This window comes from Hydra vulgaris, chromosome 05, assembly GCF_038396675.1.
Source record: "Hydra vulgaris chromosome 05, alternate assembly HydraT2T_AEP".
In the NCBI taxonomy this organism is placed as follows: domain Eukaryota; kingdom Metazoa; phylum Cnidaria; class Hydrozoa; order Anthoathecata; family Hydridae; genus Hydra; species Hydra vulgaris.
This window is the reverse complement of record NC_088924.1, coordinates 34,480,780-34,495,328: the sequence shown is the minus strand read 5'-3', so window position 1 is coordinate 34,495,328 and position 14,549 is coordinate 34,480,780. Positions and strand designations below refer to the sequence as shown.

At 29.2% G+C, this 14,549-nt stretch overlaps 1 long non-coding RNA gene across 1 annotated transcript; it reads right to left on the bottom strand.

The window, feature by feature from the left end:
• Nucleotides 1-2,797: 2,797 nt before the first annotated feature.
• LOC136080038 (uncharacterized) lies at nt 2,798-4,317 on the bottom strand. The gene is made up of 2 exons (XR_010638400.1): nt 4,235-4,317; nt 2,798-3,770 (listed from the first exon to the last, which is right to left on the bottom strand). It is a non-coding gene; the product is annotated as an uncharacterized LOC136080038 (long non-coding RNA).
• Nucleotides 4,318-14,549: the final 10,232 nt, after the last annotated feature.

Here is a 14,549-nt window from a genome sequence, read left to right as displayed (position 1 = left end):
AAGTATTAAGCATAAAAAACCATCCCCATTATCTAACTTTTTAAATATATCTTTTACTAATATTCTCTAAAGCAACCTTCCATCAGTAAAATCTTACCTCTTGCTAAATTCACCACACTTGCTTTCTTTTAGCGAGACTAATTTAAATTCTGCTATTCCTTCCTCTGACCTTATTGTTGATGAGCACCATCCTTTGACTCGCAAAGACTCCAATAGTCACATCCTTGACTTGGGAGTATGCATACGCATCAATTCACCTAATCGTTGTGAAATTAGTTTAAAATCTTTTGACAATTCTTTTATACGCTTCCGCTTAGCACCTCTTCACTTTCTCACCTTTTTCTTTCTTCTTTATTGTTCTCCTTCTTCCCAAGACTATTGACCATGTCTTCTCTCTTTACCCCTCTGCAAATATTGCTGTGGCTGGTGATTTTAATGCTCATCACACTGAATGGCTTGACTCTAACGCCATTGACCCTGCTTGCACTAAAGCCTAACACTTCTACATTTCTCAATATCTTACTTAAATAGTTAACTTTGTGATTTGCCTTCCTGACAATCCTAATCGTTTACCTTTACTCCTTGATTTATGTCTGGACTCAGATTCTAGCTTGCGTTCAGTTACTCCTTTTTCTCAATTGATTCTGACCATGCAATAATCACTTTAAATCTTGTACTTACTTTTCTGACTCACCTTATTATCGCACTACTCTACTCCTACCTTAAAGCTACCTAAAAAAATTCAATCATAAACAAAAAAATAAACAGATGTAAATTTTCTTTAGTATCTTATCTAAATTCTTTTGAATATTCTTTTGATGAATTTGGTAGAGCTTTTAAAATGCTAAGTTAAATAAAGCAGTCGGTGCTGATGATATCAATCAAAATATTGTTATCGATTCATATGATATCCCTTTTAAAATATTTAAACGTTCAATTTAACAAGGAATTTTTCCTGATGAATTAAAATAGCTAAAGTTTCACCAATATTTAAAGGTGGAGACTTTATGTTAGTAATTACCGTCCAATATTTAAAGGTGGAGACTTTATGTTAGTAAAAACCGTCCAATATTTAAAGGTGGAGACTTTATGTTAGTAATTACCGTCCAATATCTGTTCTCTCTGTTATCTCAGAAATTATAGAAAGAATTCTTAATAATAAAATATCTTTCTTAAAATAATATCCTATACAAAAATCAATATAGACTTAAAAAAAATAACTCTGAACCACAAACACTAAATAACACAATATATTACTGAATCATTTGAAAAATCCAAATATACTTTAGGCATTTTTATTAACTTGTCTAAAGCCTTCGATACAATTGATTATAAAATTCTATTAAAAAAACTTAATTATAAAATCTCTGGCAAAGTTTTGAAGCTATTTAAAAATTTATTTAAGCAATAGAAAGCAATTTGTTCACTATGAAGTATTATCGAAATCAAAATTGTTAGATGTAACATGCCGAGTTCCTTAAGAGTCTGTCCTACGACCTCTACTATTTCTCATTTACATAAACGATATTTATGAAGCATCTAATTTAATTTTTTTAAACTCATAGTAACATAACGACACTTTTTCAAAGTATGAACATAGAATTAATTAAAATTTCTAAATGGTTTAAATTAAATATGCTTTCTTTTAATATTGAAAAAACAAAATTGTCTCTTTTTCATCCATACTATAAAAAACATCTTCTACCAAGTGAATTGCCTACTCTTTTTATAGAAAAGAAAAAGAGTGACGGCTGCAAATTTTGTTGAGGTTTTTATTGATAAAAATATCTGACATGGAATCTGACACATTAATTCAGCTATACCACTCTTTTATTCATCGTCATATAAACTATGCTAATGCGACTTGGCGGAGTGTTAGCAAAACTAAATCAGAACCGCTTTATACCAACAGAAACAGGTTGCACAACTTATTGATTTTAAACATCATTTTTATCATGATTAAATCTTTTAAATGAATATTCCTAATATATGTCAACTTAATATTTTTAATGTATTGTGTTTTATGTTTAAATATAAAACTCGCACATCTCCAATTTCTTTTCACAATTTATATTCTATAAAAGTTAAAAATAAATACAATTTGCGTAATAAAAATTTCATTCTTCAACCTGTTTTCAAAACTAATTTTGCTACATTTTGTATTTCATTTAGAGGAGTATTTTTATGGATCAAAGTAGTATTAAAACTTTTTAATTTTCCTCAAGAATAAAAATTTTTCGCGTCGCGTTTATAGAGGAAATATATTTTTTTTAAATGCTATTATTGCTCCCTTCCCTAACAAATATGTGGTCCTTGGGGCCACATATTTGATAGGGAAGGGAGCAATAATAAAAAATATAAAATAAAAAATAATTATTTTAAGGTAGTATCAATAAGTCTAAACTGCTGCCTCTTTATTGTCAGCAGAAGCACGTTGCTCGTCTTATCAATTATAAGATCGATTTGCTCACACCAAACCATTATTATTTCAAATGAAAGTTCTTAATATTTATCAGCTGAATATTTTTAATATAAAGTAGGTGTAGGTATAAAGGCCCACCAAACAGACTTTTGGTCATCAAGGACTTAAAAATTAAATTTAAAAAAATATTTTTGATTGCTGATTAAGATTAATCATTCCTTGATGTAAAGATGATATCTGCATATTGAGAAATCAATTATAACAAAAGTTATTCATGTTATTTTAACATGCCTTAAGTGGGCCTTATTACCACCCTAGGGAGTAATAAGGCCATGTAATAAATACAAAAATTAAAGAAAGAAAAAAAAGAAAAACTTAGGAAACATTCTTTTAATGCATAGTTTATCTTACATTTATAAAATAATAAGTAATCTTGCTTATTTATATACTTCAAAAGAACCAATTTTTTATGCAACAATGAATAACAACAGAAAATTAAAAAATTCAATAAAAAAATGTTACAAAGAAAATCATTAATCTTCACAGAATGGATATACTAACTCTTCCTCATCTTCAGAATCATACCCCATGCACGCCTCATGGTACCATACTTTACATTTACAACACTGTCGCATACTTCCCACAGACTTTTGCTGGCACAACGAGCAAAACCAATCATTCACATCCACACTTACAGATCTATTTTTCTTTACATTTGCTTTTCCTTTGCTCTTATTCTTTTTATCAACAGCTTTAGAAGTGGAAGATTGAAAATCTTTTTTAGTCAGGGCTTTAGCAACATAGTTAAAACCTTTTTTGCAGCCAATCATAGCCATATTTTTCTTTTTACCAGGACTCGGCATTAAATCTGTAAAACTTGCATTTAGATTCATTTCGGGTTGATCGACTGGAGCGTCTTAAGAAATGAGTGTCTTAAGAAATGGAGTGTCTTAAGAAATTAATACACCAGTCTCTACCTGCCAGCTTTTCGTTGACATTGAAGCAATGATTAATGTTGTTTGCTTCCACAAACTCAAAACATATGCCCTCAAGAGTTTGGTGTTATTGACATGCCAATGTTTGACAATCTAAAAATTCATGATATCAGCTTTTGCTCCTACTCACTAGAAAGCGTTGTTTTTCTTCCTAAAGACTTTTTCTGGGATCCTGTACACAATTTTTTACACGATTTTGTAAAGTTCTACGAGGAATTTTGTATTTTATGGCAGTTTTTCTTTTTGATGATCCATTTTGCACAGCTTTGAGAGCCTCCTGCAATTGACCTTCTGTCCAATTAGCTCTACTTTTTCCATTAGCAGTTGCCATTTCCAAAGACAATATATGAAAACTGAAAGTAAAAGAAAATTTTTTTTAATAAATAGTATTTAAATCTATAAAAATGAATATATATATTTTTTATGTAAAAAACAACATTTTATGAATGGACTAAAAATCAAAAAAAATAAACTTCTTCTCGGGACCCAAGGACATGCGTACGTACACAACCTGAAATATTCATTAAAGTTAAAGACTGAAACTGTTGGGCAACTAAGTACAACTCGTTTCTATAGGCGCCCAACATTTCCAGTCTTTGACCTTAATGGATATATCAGGTTGTGTACGTAGACAAAGTCCTTGGGTCCCGAGAAGAAGTTAGTTTTTACATTTTAGTCCATTCATAAAATGTTTTTTTTTTTTTTTTTTTTAATTTATCTATTTATTTATATTTAGCTTTCTTCTTTATATTTCTACTTTAAAAACTTTAATTATTATTTTTAATTACTATTTATAAGTAAAGTATTAAATCATTACTTGCTTTTTTTAAGTATAAAAATCAACAACGTCTTTATTATTATTATTTAACAGCGGTTTTATTTACACTAAACTTAAGTTTGTTGTTTATTGTTTGTTTTAATTACTTTTCCTAACGATTTCTTTTATTTACGCTAAACTAAAGTCAGTTTCACGTTATTTGTTTTAATTACTTTTCTTAATGATTTCTATTATTAAAGCTAAACTAAAGTTTAGGGTATTTCTTTTATTATTACCGCCGACATCGTATTTGGGCTTTTTTACCTAGGGCCGTATTCTTATCTCTCCGTTAAGCTTAACTGAGCTTTTGTCTGAAATTTCATTACAATATTCCTAACTAAAAAAATGACGAAAACTTATATAAATTCGTTAAAATAAAACTTATACCAAAACAAAACATTTATGTTTAAAAAATTATAATTTTAAATAAATTTTTTATTAATGTAATTTAAAAGATATTTTTGACTAACGCTCCTTTAAGCTTTAACGGAGAGATGAGAATACGGCCCCTGATTTTTAGTGGGCCTTATTGCCCGCTTTGGACCCGCCACATTTATCGATAAAGTATCCTTTTGTTTCAACACGTGCATAAATTTTACGTGTTGAGTAATGATAACTAATTAATACTTAATGCAAATAAATGCGCTTGAAAAAAATAGAAGCATTATAAAATATTTTAAAATGTAAAAATAGGTACCTTAAAAGTTAGACTTGAACAGGTAAAGAAAGGCTGATTTTTTATGCTGCCAGTGATAAAACCAGATAACTCTAAAATTTTAATGCCAAAAAAAAGTTTCGCATTTTATATTTTTATAAATAGGAGTACCATATGACTTAACATGTTCCCCATTTGAATCAACAAGTTGCGGAGTTCCCCAAGGATCAATACTTGGACCTCTGCTGCTTTAAACTATGCATTAAAAAAATGTTTCCTAACTTTTTTCTGTTTTTCTTTCTTTAATTTTTGTATTTTTTACATGGCCTTATTACCCCCAAGGGTGGTAATAAGGCCCACTTAAGGCATGTTAAAAATACTTAATTATATCATTTTTGCTGATGACACTAATGCTTTCTTTTCTGACTCAAATTTAAAAAATATTTTTAATATTGTAAACTCAGAATTAATATATCTTAATGAGTGGTTTATAGCAAATAAACTTTCATTAAATATTGAAAAAACGAAATATGTTTTGTTTGCTAAGCCATCTAAATTCGAGAACCTTCCACTCAAATTACCTGAACTAACAATTAACAATATTAAAATAAAAAGAGTTTTTTCAATGAAAATACTTGGAATAATTTTCGATGAACATTTAAATTGGAAAAGCCAAATAAAACTAGTTGAGAACAAAGTTCCAAAGACTCTGGGGATTATGTACAAGACAAAACATCTTTTGAATAAATTATGTTTAAAAAATTTATACTTTTCTTTTATACATAGTCATATTAACTATTGTAGTATTGCCTGGACAAACACTCATCTTTCCTAAAAATTATTCATACAAAACAAAAGCAAGCCAGTCGATTAGTTTTGGGCGCAGATAGATACGAAAGTGCCGAGCCGTTTATCAAGGAAATAAATGCTCTAAACGTATGCAAACTAAATATATACCATAACTTGTTATTTATGTTTAAACTTCGAAATAAAATGATTCCTAAATATTTTTTTTAAAGTTTCACTTAATCATGATTTAATCAATAATTATATAAGAATTATCAACAAGAATATATATATATATATCAATAAGAATTAATCATAAATATGAAACAAGACACTCAATGAATAATTACTACATCCCACTAACATCACTCAAAAAATCTGACTTCTCGATTATATACCGGGGACAACGCTTGTGGTTCTTGACAAATATATGAAAAAAATAAAATCTATTGATACATTTAAAAGAACTATAAAAAAACACTTACTAATTTTAAACATTACGTACAATTTTATTATTTTTTTTCTTACTTTTTTAACTTTATTTGTTTGTTTGTTTTTTTTTGTTTTTTTTTATTTTATTTTTTTTTTATTATTTTATTTTTTTTTTTTTTAATTTCTTTTTTAACTTTAAATTTTTTTTTGTCAAACTTATTAATTTCACTTTTTTATATAATATTGGAAGATGTAAAATTTTATTGTATTTTTCTGTTTTTCACAAAGGGGCTTGATGATAAGACATTTTCACTTCTACTTGCCCCAGTCAGCTTGTAATTGTATATATTTGTTTAAATTTATAGATAACATTGTAAAATGTGTAAAATGATGAAATAAATAATAATATTTTCCCGTAGTTTGGACTAGTGGGTCTTATTACCCGCTGGACCTTAATACCCACACCCACATTACTTTGTTTTATGTACAAATGTAAAACCAACGGATCCCATGTTTCTTTTCATAATTTATATACTTTAAAAGATAAAAATAAATATAACCTAAGGAATGATAATCTAATTCGGCAACCTTTTTATCTAATTAATTTTGGAAAGTCATGTATTTCATTTCGAGGAGTTTTTCTTTGGAACATAATAGTTTTGAAAAATTTTGATTTTTCCCATGAACGGAATTAGCTTTCATTCAAGAAAAAACTAAAAGAAATTATTCTATCTTTTGAAGACTTATTTTTATTTTTTTAAATTCTTTTGAAATGAATACGAAGCTTATTACTTAAGGTAATATATTATAATAATATAATATATTATAGTATATCTAATCCATATCTTATGTGTTTATGAAAATAATACTTTTTAAAATATTTTTGCGTTTATATATAAAGAATTTCTTTATACCAATTTTATTTATATATTCTTACGAAATTTATCTTCTCGCTAATTATTACTACGATGTTGTTTTGTTTTTTTATTTTATATTTCATGTTAATTTAATGTACTTAATATTCACGAGCGGTTCTCGATTATAAGACCTGAAGGTCTTATAATCGAGAACCTTTTTTTTGTTTTTATTCTTATACTTGTATATTTTGTTATATTTTTTTATTGTATAACGATTTTTATCTTAACTATCTTGTTGTATAAATTTATTGAATATTTACGAAAAGAACAAAAAAATGAAAATAAAAATTAAAAAAAAGAAGATAATATTGTTCCTAAACTCTAATCACCTCGATTTTGTTTTAATGCATTATTTGTATTGGTGTGTAAATACATATCTGGAGGTTACTAATATGTCTTTTGGTATATATTCACATTTATATTTATTTCTATTTAGAATCAATAATAGTTTCCAAAAGATACACATTGCGGATAGTCTTTTAAGTTAAAAAAAGCATTATATTTACTCTCCCAAAACTGTTCAGACTAAAAACCCAATCCTTCATTTAGATTGGAATTTGACATTAGTAAAACTAATTCAAATGTCAAAAATAAGAAATTCATCTCACACATGAATATTTTATAGTAGTTAAAAACATTCTCCATCTTTAAATTGACCAATTTACCAAAATTTGATTCCAATGGTTTGCCAATAAAGTGGTATCTATAGGTTGAAAATACTTTTTAAGATTATCATAAGTTCTGTTTGGATTCCATTAAGTTACCCATTGGAGCTAGGATTTCAATACGTAACGTAATCAAGTAGATCAACTAGGTTAAAGCAGTTGATAAAAGATGCAATGTAAGCATTAGCTAATGAATGAATACTTCCTAGAGTTCTGAGCTCAATATGAGTTTCAAAATCTTGCATTTTTTCATTGTTAATATTACACCAAGGGCAAGGATGTGTTAATGCTACACTTTCAATTCCAAAAAATTTACTTTTTTATAAAAATTTATAAAAAATTACAAAAGTATTTTAAATTATTTAGCTTAAAAATAGTGATGATTTTTGCAAGATTTGAATGAAATTCAGCCACGTTTTCTGTTAAGCCAATAATAAACAATTTGTCTACGCTAGCGTCTTTTTCATAACCTAATCCTTCCTCATAGCTAAACTTTGACATTACATTCTGTCAATTTTTCTATAATATTTAAACAAACTTTTAAACATCTGACTCTAACGTCAATACCCACGTTTAGAATATAGCTTTTAAATAATTTTCTCTCCTTTATTACTGTCTTAATTATTAAGATTAATAATTAAGATTAATAATTATTAAGTTAATAAGTCCTTTAATGTTTTTACAATGAACCAATTGTTTGGAATCTTTTTCAAAAATCATTTCTGCAACATCAAAATAATCATTAAAAATTGCTTTCAAATAAGTCTTTTACCTTCTCGCTTCTAAATATGCTAAGAATTTTGACACCCTGTGTATTACTAAGTCCACAAGTGTTTTAAAATTTGTTTATTTCCGAAATTGATTTCTCAATTGGAAAAAGCGCTTTGCATAGCTTTTTGATTGTTTAACGGCAATGGCTTTACCTTTGACAGCAACCTTGATTTCATTTCTCTCCTCCTCAAATTCTTTTCAATACTTTTAAGCATTGAAGTTCGGCACCTTGTGTATCTTAACATCAAAAGAAATTTACATCCATGTTTTCAGTTTTAATATTTCAAATATTTTATAATTTTATAATTATTTTAAATTTCAATTGTAAAATATTAAATCAATTATAAATGGTTCATCTTACTTTTGTCAAGATCTTCTGTTAAATTTACTCTTTTTTTGTGATAGTGCAAGGGCAGGGCAGCCCAAAGGAGGAGGGGGCATTGGGTACTTTTAACCTAGGCACACGGACATTGGGGGCACGTGCAACCCTCAACAAAAGATTTTGTTAAAATTTTAATAATCATGGTACAAAAAGCGGCGTTAATGACACCCACCAACCCTAAGTATTAATGAAGATGGTAATAATTGTCAAGAGAGGAAAAAAGGAAGATTATTTGCATAAATTTATGCAAAAAGTTTAAGACAAAATAGAAGATTTTTTTTTGAGTAAGATATTTTGTAAGATTTTAGAATTTTGTAACATGAAATGAAATTGAATTTAAATGGAAATTTCATAACTTCTATTTTTTCTGCGTAGCAGGACTGATTGCAATGGCTCCAATTTAAATGAAGTTAAAATTCGAATTACATAACACTTCTCCGAACAAAAGGTTTGTTTTAAAAGATTGTAAATGTTATGTTACATAAATCAGATAAGTTACCCTCATTCCAACACTTTTCAAATATTCTTTCTCAATGCATTTATTCCAATTAATTTGATATTGTGAAACTGCATTTAACTCTTTTCTCTTTAATTCCTTTGAGAATTAAATTTCATATAAAAATCCATTTCGATTTCAAAACAATTGAAAAACTTTTTTATTTTATTTATAAATAAGTAACACACATCTTAGAGTAAAAACGTCATGTCCAGTTTTTGAAAACATAATTGTGGGTCTCTACGCAGAAAAAAGCTGTAGTAAAAGTTGTAAAAGAATATAAAAACAAGCACGCACTGGAAGAGTGTGGCTTCGATAAAGTTCACACAAAAAAAGGCATTTAATGATTCTACTTCCGACCAAGTATTCAAGGTATAGGTTAACAACTTTATTTATTTTCAATCTTATATTCATAATTGCATTCCGAAACTGTAAAAACAATTGATTTTTTCAGACGGATCATGCTACCAACAGCGTTGATAAATCCTTGAGTCTCCTTAAATCCTTAAATCTCCCATTCAAATTCTTCAACGGTCTCTGAAGAAGATATTGGGGTGAGTTTGGGACGCATTCTTATTTTATGAAAAACCTACAGATATTAAAAACATATCTTTAAATATCTGCAGATTCTATAAACATATCATTTAATCAATCACTAAACCGTCTGGAAATTAGCCTTTGAAGCCTTGAAAAATCAGACTGGGGTCGATAGTAAAAGAGCGTTTTCTGAAGGTAGAAAGTCTGTGGAAAAAAAGGGTTCCGACATTGCAATGCTGATTATAGAAGTTTTGGATTAAAACCAAATGGATTTAAAGAACTGTAGGTGCCAGTGCTATGATAACGGGGCTGATATGTCCGGTGTATACAAAGAAGTGCAGGCCATCATTCTCGAGAAAAATCCTCAAGCTTTGTTCATGTCTTTCAGTGCGCTATATTGACAACATTCAATCGTTGTATAACCTTTTTAGTAGTAGCCCCATGCGCTGAAAAATTTTGACAGAGGCAACTAGGTAGCCTCTTCACTAAACGTCCCAAACAAGAAAGAGTATGCGCATAGACGCTGTCTAGCCATTGTCGAAATGACCAAAAGAAATACTGAAGTCATTGAAACTTCTTGAAGAACTTGGTTTAGAAGATCATCAACCAACTTTAGTTAAGGCACTCAAAAACACGCTGCTCCAACAGATAGGATACAGAATGGATACAGCTCAAAAAAATACAGACATGTTTTTGTTCATATGATGTTTTCCAGCTCCTTTTAGTGATGAAGAAAAATTTAGTCAGAAAAAAAATGCAAAGTCCCGACAAATCTCTACATAAATGATGTAAAAGAAGAGAAGTTGATTGAAGAAATCCTTCATCTAGATGTTCTGAACCGATCAAATATTTTAAACAAGTAGAATCTCTTTCTTCTATTAAGTTGCTCAGTAGAATCCACCAGAAAGGTCTTCAATCAATATTACCTTTGATCTGCATTATGCTTCGCATTTTTAATACAATACCGGTTTAAGTGGCTGAACGAGTGCGCTCTTTCAGTAAACTTGCTCTCATCAAATCCAAATTGCAATCAACAATGACTGAAGAAAGCCTTACAAACATTATAATGATTTCAATTAAAAACGACCTTGCCCAGACTTTATCGTGCGAAAATGTCATCTCTAGTTTCGCAAAGAAGAAAGACCCGCATAGTGAAATTAGTGTGATCTGACTAGTCTTCATAATTAACATTTTATTAATGAAATATATAATTCCATTCATTTTAAATTGTATTTGTATTTCCATTTTATCATATATAGCCAAGTTCAAATATAGAGTGTTTATGTGCAGCAAAAGTTGATACAAAGATAATTATTGTTTTCATTAAATTGCAATCTGATAGTAGACATACGGACAATAAACGGTAAAATTCATGCTTAATTCAATATACCCAGAAATCTAAAGTTTGGGGCACCAAACAAAAGTTAACCCCGGGCACAACAAAGTCTCTGTGCGGGGGTGCGGTGATCCTCTTCAAATGAAAACCATGCACCTTTTATATATTTTTATTGTTCCAGGTCATGATAACTTTACTCTTCCCAACTTGATTCCTATTTTTAGATGTTGATCCTGGAGTAACTGCAGTTCGAGAAATTTCACAGATGTCACAAACTACTGAGTGATTGGTTTCTAGTTAGTATATTTTTGCGAAATCAAACTGTTTACTCAGAAAAATGTTTTTAACTTCTTTTTTCAAGTCTTTCTAGTGCTTTTCTACATTTAAAACAAATGCCATTAGGAAAGTTTTTATTGTTCTAATCAAATGGTTTTAAAAAAACTTTTGTTATTCTGTTCAATGTCACACATCTTCAACTTCTGTCATTCCTTATCCTTTTGAAAAACAAATTAGGCAGGCTAAGCGTCTATTATCTTGATGAGAGTTTTTAACGTTTGGCGTTTTGAAATAATATGAGCAATATTGAGCAATTTTTAAAATGCTTTTTAACTACTGCAACAGATAAAAAGAACGTCATAATATCTAATAATAACTTTTTCTACAGTACACCATAAGGAGGTATACAAAACAGTGAAATGTTGTTTATACATTTAACCTTTAACGTAAAAGTTATTACAGTAATTAACGTATTATTTGAAATTTACCATAAAATCAGAGCCTCAAAGCCCAAATATTTGTTAGCGAAGGGGGCAACAAAACCATTAAAAAAATATTCTACCATTATGAACGCAACTAAAGTCTATCTGTACAATTCTCATTTAGTTAAAAAATATTTTAACGTTCGAAAGTTATGACCTAGTAAAGTTGATAACTCCCTCAAATAGAGGGGGTTTCAAACTCTCCTTGGTCGCCATTTTTAAACGCTAAAAAATTAATTTTTCCGATAATTTAATTTTTCCGATGAACTTCAATTTATTTCAAGATATTACAAAAAAATAAGGGTATTTTTTTCTCTTTTCTACATTTGGGAGAGTGGTCCCGATTAAGAGAATGTGGCAGTGATAAAAGTCGGGAGTGACGAGAGCATTGGTGTTAAGCATGTCTACTATTGTTTATCGGTATTACTAACGGTAGTATATGTTTTGACTCTTGTTAAGATTCGGTATTAAATAATAGTCGGTATTGTTCGGGAGAATGAAAAAAAAGTTTCACAGCTTTGTTCTATTATTTATTTTATTTCAAATTGAGTACATCAATTGAAAAAATATAAAAGTATATTTAACTTAATTAAAATTAATCGATTTCAAGGTCTGGATTCCAGACCTTGAAATCGATTTCAGACTCTGGAGTATCTTCTTCAATTTTCTATTTTTTAATTGTTACTCTTAAGATATTTTCTTTAATGGAAATAAGCTTTTCCAATGTTTCTGACTTTAGAAGAGTTCTTTTTCAACTGACAATATTTCCAGCTTGTGAAAACACACGCTCAGATGAAGTAAATAAAGCAGGAATGCATATAACCTTTTTTGCTACATTAGAGAGCATTGGTAACTGTGGTGAATGAACCCTCTACCACTCCAGAACGTCATTGCTTTTTTGTGGGAACCCCAATCTTTTGTAAGCATCTAATTCTCCATCAAAAGGGTTTGATATTGATGTTTCCAATAACCTAGACTGTGGACTGTCTTGATTCATCGTCTCAAAAAGGAAAGTAAGCTCCTGGTCTGGAGATGGTGCTAGAGTTTGTTTTGAATTGAGTGATCTCACTTAGTTTCACTTAGTTTCAATTGTTTAACTGTTTAAAAAATGTGACAATAAATTGTTGGTAATATTAGAACCACAGTCAAGGAACTTTTTGTTGAGATTTGCAAGAATTTTAGAAACAAAATCAGCTGTTGTTTTATCATTGACCAAAATAAAGTTCTTAATTTTTTCTAGGATATTATTTTGGCCAGGAATTATGAGATATCCTGTGGGTCGTTTCTCTGCAGAAATACACTCTGAGAAATCACTGATCACTTTTTAAATTGGAACAATTTTCTCAATGACTTCAAATTGTTTTTAAGTCGTGATGGTTGCTCTCAAAATGTCATCAGTTTTTAATTTACTAGCAGAAATAATGCCAAAGCCTTGTTTAAGGTGCAAAATTAATTCCATGCTCATTAAACCACTGTTCCATCTGGTTTTACATGGAGTAATGATTTAATAAAAATTTATTTTAGTACATTTTGGCAAGCATTGATAATTCTCTTTTGACTTGCAACTTAATTGTGTGTTCTTGTTGCAAAAATCTACAGGCCTTAAATACATCTTTAACTTCCTTAACCGTTTTAAAGCTTTCGATAACCACTAAATGAAGTAGATGTGCTGCACACGGTATTTGGCAGCTAAGTGAAGTTGATTTTTTCATTCCAAAAATAAAATAAAAATGGATTTGACATTATAAAATAATTTTAGTTCCCATAATTCAACATTTGACGTTTTTTAAATGACATTACGTTTTTTATTATTAATTTTTTCTAATATTCTCAGATCGAGCAAGAATCCAAATTTTTCATCGAGATCGATGGGCATGGTTATGTACCACTTTGAGGAGAGCGTGGAAAGTTTAATCAGTGTTTTCACGCAGGCATCGTATGGATTTAATGCTATTGTGTTTATATTTCATTATTCCGCCAGCTAATTGCCTTTGGACTGCTTGACAAGAATTACATAGAAATATTTACTAAATTTTTTCTATGCTTTTCAAGTCGAGAAACGGAGCGCATCAAGAATAAGCGAGTTTAGAAAAGTAAGAAAAAAGTAAAAAGAAAAGGCGAAAATTAAAAATAAAAAAAATACTTTTCTCATGATAAGCTCTCATTCCTATAGAATAGACATAATGTAAAAGCTCGTCAAGCAATAAATTACCAATATAAAATTTTGGCGCGTTTTCAACAAAACCAAAGAGACAAAATTTAAAAGTGTTTTTAAAAGGTTTACTGCTAGGATAAATCTTATTTAGCAAAAATATTGTGTATTTAATTAAAGGTTGTACTTTTTCACAGCTATATATCATGTGAGATAGAGTTTCTCTATCTTTCATACACTGGGGACAAAGATCATCAAGCGCATGACCTCTGCGTTTAAAGATTGAGTTTGTGGGAAGCGCAAAATGAATGGCTATATATTTTATTTCGCTGGCTTTGTTGTTACTATTTCTTTTGAAAATGATTTGAAAGAGGAGGGACCATTCCTTTGAGGAGGTGCCCGTCATGCTCTTTTCAAAAACAGAGTTC